Here is a 7,500-nt window from a genome sequence, read left to right on the forward strand (position 1 = left end):
AGCAATAAAAAACAAAGTTAAAATAGTAGTAGATTAATAAATAATAAATAAAAAAAATTAAAAACAGACACACTTTCCACATGCTCGAAAGGGGGTAGGAGGAAGTAAAACAATTTGTATCTAGTCCTACCCCTTAACGGATCAATTAAGCCTGGATAGATAGTATTATGTTATTAACATCTCAGTATAAACGATACAAAAATATAATAATGTACATATACATATAAATAATTATGTATATGCTATTGCAAAACCCGCTGTTGGGTTTCTTAATGGGTATTGGCAGAAATCACCTTCCGAGCCACAAGCAACATGGGCTGCTTACACACAATTCAGAATCAGAATCAGAAAAAAAAAACTTTATTCATCCAAAGATTGGCAAGTGAGTTCCCAGTTCCCAGTCTCACAATACAATATGAGTTAATAAATACTATAAATGGCAGTAAAAGGTCGAGACACAAACATATATCAACAGCAGTCCAACAAACTTGGCGGCCTTGTGTTTGCTTTTCATTTCCGAGTTTGACAGAAAGCTGGTGTCAACACTGACACATCATCCAAAAATCCTTACAATCTTTTTTTTTTTATATCTCAAACCCTATGTTCGCTGATTGGACCGCCAACAATCTGGCAGAGAAAACCTAAGAATATACAGCGGGCCCAGACTGACTACTGAAGGGAAATGACAAATTGAACAAAAGTACATAGGCGGGCGGTGCCAGGCTAGTGCATGTGTGCCTGGCTATTAAACGTGTACATGGTAAAATTGCCCCCCGTGAAAACCTCTTAAGGCCTTTGCACATCGGGCATGTTTTATTTGTGCGATTAATCCGTTAATTAATGAACCTATACAGAGTCGATACAAGCTTCCACACCAGCGCCGTCATTTCGCATCGCAAATTTGCGTTTTTAATTTTTTAGAACTGAGTTAGATTTTTCCGGGACGTCGCTTCTTAAAGTGAGACGCGACAAAATTCACATTTCAAAACATTCGCTTTTACGTTGCGTTTATTCGCGTCGCGCCCGGTGTGCAAAAGCCTTTAGACGTTTTTATAAACATTCACTCCCCTTGTTGTCATAATAGCTGGTTGTAGACATAATTCTATATCAAGCTTAGTTACAGTCCCTACTCCTAGAAACAGAAAGGGTCGTAGACTCTACTAAAACGGTTTTACAAATTTTTTTTCTAGACAAACTGTTCATTCATATGAGTCTGTCTGTGTGTCTGTGGCTCTGATTCAGCACCATGGAGAGCTCACAGCCAGAACAGACTGGGGATTTGGTCGCTGGCCGAGGTGCTGAAACACAAATGGATGGATAGATGGATGGATGGATGGATGGATGGATGGATGGATGGATGGATGGATAGATGGACGGACGGATAGATAGATAGATAGATAGATAGATAGATAGATAGATAGATAGATAGATAGATAGATAGATAGATAGATAGATAGATAGATAGATAGATAGATAGATAATAACGTTTTGATCCCGAAGGAAAGTTAGACATCCAGTAGCGATGGATGGATGGATGGATGGATAGACAGACAGACAGACAGACAGACAGATAATTACTTTTTTGATTCTGAAGGAAAGTCAGACATCCAGTAGCAAACATACATGCTAGAAAAAAATAATAATAAAAGAACAACAATTTTACAATATAATTAACCTTAAAAGCAATCACCAGGAACAACGCTAGGAAATGAAAATGTGCTGTTTTTGAGAGGGGGAGTATTTTTGCCTTTTATTAGATTGAGAAAGTTTAAAGGAACATAGTCAATATGGGGAAAAAGAGGGGGTGTGACATTATGGTTATATGGCATGCACAGTAGCCACTCGGCACTCCAATTACAAAATCCATAATACATTAAAACCCGTCAAAGGAAAAAGAGTGTTAACTATAAGCTATTATAAGATAAAGACAGATGGGACAAAGACAGAAGAATATAAATGTGCATCTAGAGTGCCGTAAAATAAATGATTCAAATTTGAAGCAGATATCAAGTTTTCAGAGGATTTATTTCAGTAGTATAATAGTTCTGTTTCGACAATTTTAGTTTACACTCACTCACTCACACACACACACACACACACACACACACACACACACACACACACACACACACACACACACACACACACACACTCACTCACTCACTCACTCACTCACTCACTCACACACACACACACACACACACACACACACACACACACACACACACACACACACACACACACACACACACACACACACACACACACACACACACACTCACTCACTCACTCACTCACTCACTCACCACACACACACACACACACACACACACACACACACACACACACACACACACACACACACACACACACACACACACACACACACACACACACACACACACACACACACACACACACACACACACTCACTCACTCACTCACTCACTCACTCACTCACTCACTCACTCACTCACTCACTCACTCACTCACTCACTCACTCACTCACTCACTCACTCACTCACTCACTCACTCACACACACACACACACACACACACACACACACTCACACACTCACACACTCACACACACACACACACACACACACACAGAAATGGGAAAAACAGTCATAATGATGAATCAAATTGGCCCCAAGTATACTGGTCCCTAAACTGTTCCAGTCATCCCATAAAGAAGGCCATTGAGATGATGTTTCTCATTATGTTTTAATGGCACGGTATTAACTCTTTTAATGATTCCTAGTAAAAATGTCAGTGAAAAATCTGCATTTAATGGATCACAAAACTGAGTCCATCTTGGTCGTAAATGCCCTTCTGGTGTTGTTAGTGACAAAGTGACAAGATGAATAAAATAAATTCTGGAGCACATGGGCCACTTGAAACCAAACCAAACACAAGTGGACACAAATATGACTGGCAGAGTTATCCCATGGCTGTCCTAGGTTCAGTTGTGCCTGATCAATTTGTGTGTGTTTTTTTAAGAATATTTTTTGGGCATTTTCAAGCTTTATTAGACAGTACAGAGTTGAACTGGGGAGACACAGAGAGAGAGAGAGAGAGAGAGAGAGAGAGAGAGAGAGAGAGAGAGAGAGAGAGAGAGAGAGAGAGAGAGAGAGGGGGGATGACATGCAGTAAAGGTCCACAGGTCGGATTTGAACCCGCGACCACTAAAACGAAGGCCAGAGCCAATATGGTACGCAATCTATCCACTACGCCACCGGAGCGGCCCGATCAATTTGTACTTATTCAAAAGATGGATAATTTGCACACAGCATGAAACATTTCACCAATAAAGGTTGTGGGGAAACGTTCACTCCCCTTATTGTCATAATAGCTGGTTGTAGACATACTTCTATATCCAGCTGTGGAAACAAATTCAAATTCAATCCATTCAAGTCTACAAATCAAAGTCATTTCTTCCCCCCTGTGCTTTTCCATATTTTGACAAAACTTCCACATAACCCACAATCAATCACTCAATCGCTGCCTAGACGTTTTGAAGTGTTTTGAGTGTTTTGAGTTCCGCTAAAATCATTTTTTTTTTCTACGCTACTTAGCCTATGTCGCTCTCTGCTTCTTGGTGAGAACAATCAGAGCTCTCTTGTAGTTGCCACTGTGCGTTTTGTGTCTAAATTGAGCCCGACAGGCAATCATTTCTGAGAAACTACGAGTGCTACTCCGAGTCCGAGAAATGTCGGCGCTTGAAGTTAATGTTGTTGTGGCTTTCCTTTATAAGTGTAATTGCCAAACCTCCCACACCGCTCATGAATCTGCAACATAGACTATCCGAGACTCACACACACACACACACACACGCACGCACGCACGCACACACACACACACACACACACACACACACACACACACACACACACACACACACACACACACACAATATACAGGGACACATATTATTTTTTTCCACTTCTTCAAAAGCATGTGCAGTTGGATTGGTTACAGCGATACTTTATGTGTGCTTTCATTTCTATATTTGGCATGTCCTTTACACAAAGCATAATTATGCTGTTTGAACAGGCATGCATAGAAACATAACAATTATACCTGGAGTGAAGAAACAATTCCACTTCACCATGGTTATAATAACCAAGTCAGAAACTATGATTTTATCCATCCTACTGCTTTATAGGCAAGGCAAGGCAATTTTATTTATAAAGCACATTTCAGGCACAGGGCCACTCAAGGTGCTTCACAGGGTTAAAATCAAATAAAGAATACAAATACAAAAAAAAGGAACACATTTAAAACATGGATAAAAATACAACATTTAAATAAAAGAATTAAAACATTTTACCAAAAAAAAAAATATATATATATAATATATAATATATATAATATCATATCCATATGTATTTATATTGGTTGAAATATTGTTGCATTACCCTCTATCCTGTAGTCTCTAAATAACTGAATTACTTCTGTTTTTATGCATTGTCTGCTTTGCATTAATTAACACCTTAAAACATTTGCATTAGATTAAATGTTAAAGATATAGTGTGTAACTCATGTCGTCCCCCATGAGTAATTCTGAGTAATTACAGCAACACTTTCGGTGCATCTACATGAGGTAAAGCCTTCAGTGATGGCACATGGATTTTATACCTTCTGCTGTACGTCCAGGTTTTTTTTTTCTTAGCAGTAGAATCAACAACTGAAACATTTATGTTTATGTGCTTCTTAGATGCATCAAAAGCCTTTGATAGGATTAACCATGGTAAGATGTTTGCCAAACTACAAGAGCGAGGAGTTCCACCTTACCTGATAAGGATTTTGCAGTTCTGGTACACACAACAAACCATGCAAATTAGATGGGGCAGTAGTTTATCTGCACCCTTTCAAGTCACCAATGGGGTGAGACAGGGTGGCATCTTGTCACCTGTCTTCTTCAATGTGTATATGGATGATCTTTCTAAGAAGCTTAACGGATGTAAGACTGGTTGTATGGTGGGAGACAGTCTTATCAACCACCTCATTTACGCTGATGATTTGGTCATCATGTCTCCATATAGTGCTGGGTTACAGCAACTGCTTAAAGTGTGCTCTAGCTACGGAGTTCAATATGACATCAAGTTCAATCCTAAGAAGAGCGTTATTATGATTGCTAAAACTAAGGAGGATCAAAAGCAAACGTTTCCTTCATTCTTACTGTCTGACCGTACTCTAGAGGAGGTTAGTAAGGTACGGTATTTAGGTCACATCATCACTGATGATCTATGTGATGATGATGATGTCCAGCGCCAGTGCTGTAAGCTTTATGCTCAGGCCAATATTTTGGCACGCAAATTTCATATGTGCACTGATGATGTTAAAGTTAGTCTCTTCAGAGCCTACTGTACCCCATTTTACACAGCTCACCTCTGGTGTAAATATAGAACAGCAAAACTGAAAAAGTTACAGGTAGCGTATAACGATGCGTTTAGGATCCTCCTTAAGCTTCCTAGATGGACAAGTGCTAGCTCCTTGTTTGTGACTAGTAATGTCCCCACCTTTCATGCTGTGTTGAGGAATTTAATGTTTAAATTTATGTGTCGACTTTTAGAGTCAAAAAACAAAGTAATAACTGCACTCACTGACACTAAACAGAGTGATACAAGGTTCTCCTCTGGGCTGTGGAAACATTGGAATCGATGCTTGTATGTATTTTAATTTGTGTTGTCATGTATTTGTATTGTCTTTTTATATGGAACTTTGAGTCCGGAATAAAGTATTCATTCATTCATTCATTTCTTGGGCTCTTCTTGGGATTTTTCTGAGCTCCTGCACCAGTGTCAGGGGGGGAACACTAGTTTGTAAACGCTGCCATACTGAGAAATACAGAGAGAGTGTTGTGGAGCTGATAGGGCTTAATCAACTTTGTGTCAACTTGTTTGGCGATGGCTTGAATTTAACCAACATTCATTTATTAAAAAAAAGTTACACACTATAGCTTTAAGAATGGATTAAACAGTAGAAAAAGCAGATGAGGAGGCATGGAAAAGAGACAGAAAGAAAGAGAGATAAATGAGAGAGGGAACAGGGGATTATGACGCTCCATAAAGGATGAGTGAAGACTGAAGACTGGAAGTGAGGGATGAGAGAGAGATATAGAGAGAGAGAGAGGGAGAGAGAGAGATAGAGAGAGAGAGAGAGAGAGAGAGAGAGAGAGAGAGAGAGAGAGAGAGAGAGACATGATGGGACCCAGATGAACAGGTTATTATGATGATAGATAGAGCGCAGTGCAGGGGACGCAGGGAGTCTTTGGATGAAATGAAATGAAATGATATACTGAGAGAGAAAGGAGGGATAGAGAGAGAGAAAGGAGGGATAGAAGAGTGGATAAGAGGAGGAGGAAAAGGAGAGAAAGAAGATATGATTAAACCATTTCAGCAGTCATCACTTTTTTGTCAAAATCAGCGAATCCCTGCGTTCCAATTCACATACTCTTTCTTTTTACTACACTACATACTAAAGTACTGAAGAGTTTTAGTCTTTTTACTACACTACATACTAAAGTACAGAAGAGTTTTAGGGCCACAGGAGAGAGAAAAAAAATCAGATAAGGAAGTATTTTGTTTCTCATTATGTCGAGAAATGTCGAGAATAAAGATGAATACTGCAAAATGCTATTGGAGTTAGTGGGGCATTTACTGTATCTATTGTCAGCATACTACCCTTGACTTGCATTTATTAGGACACCCTAAATCTTTTTTTCTGGCATACTAAATAGTAGGAAAGTATGGGGATTGGAACGCAGGGAATACACTATCTCCTCACAATCGGCACTGAAAATACATCCAGTGTAAAAGCAAATGCAGCCTATAGACTTTGTAAACAGGCATGTTGAACTGTCCCAGCATTCCAATCCCCATACTTCCCTACTATTTAGTATGCCAGAAAAAGATTTAGGATGTCCCAATACATGCACGTCAAATGTAGTATGCTGAAAAAACATAAATGCCCCACTAACTCCAATAGCTTTTTGGAGTATTCGTCTTTATTCTCGACACTTCTCGACATAATGAAAAAAAATCTTCCATATCTGATTTTTTTCTCTCTCCTGTCTGTGGCCCTAAAGCTCTTCTGTACTTTAGTATGTAGTGTAGTAAAAAGACTAAAACTCTTCTGTACTTTAGTATGTAGTGTAGTAGGAAGAAAAAGTATGTGATTTGGAACGCAGGGTTGTTTTGCATACCTGTTTACAGAGCCTAGGCTGTATTTAAACAGCAGTAAAGGCCCATTATCATTATGAAATGGTCAGTTCATCTATACCAAATACATACATGCACTAGCTGCCACAAGACGGTTATTTTATCTGTCTGTTTTTGTTGGATAAATAAAAAAAGCAATTTTCTCTTTTTATTAAAGACGATTTACCACATAGATCATCTCAGGGGGAATTCAATCTCCAAGCAGTGGGAGACACACACACACACACACACACACACACACTGAACACACACACACACACACACACTGAACAGA

At 39.2% G+C, this 7,500-nt stretch overlaps 1 protein-coding gene across 1 annotated transcript in view; it reads left to right on the top strand.

The window, feature by feature from the left end:
* LOC307252235 (voltage-dependent T-type calcium channel subunit alpha-1I-like) overlaps positions 1-7,500 on the top strand; it is a gene marked incomplete at its 3' end in the record, with an annotated part of 182,404 nt that overhangs the window by 52,687 nt on the left and 122,217 nt on the right. The window lies entirely within an intron of this gene.

Source organism: Ammodytes marinus (assembly GCF_949987685.1).
Source record: "Ammodytes marinus genome assembly, chromosome: 6".
NCBI lineage: Eukaryota > Metazoa > Chordata > Actinopteri > Uranoscopiformes > Ammodytidae > Ammodytes > Ammodytes marinus.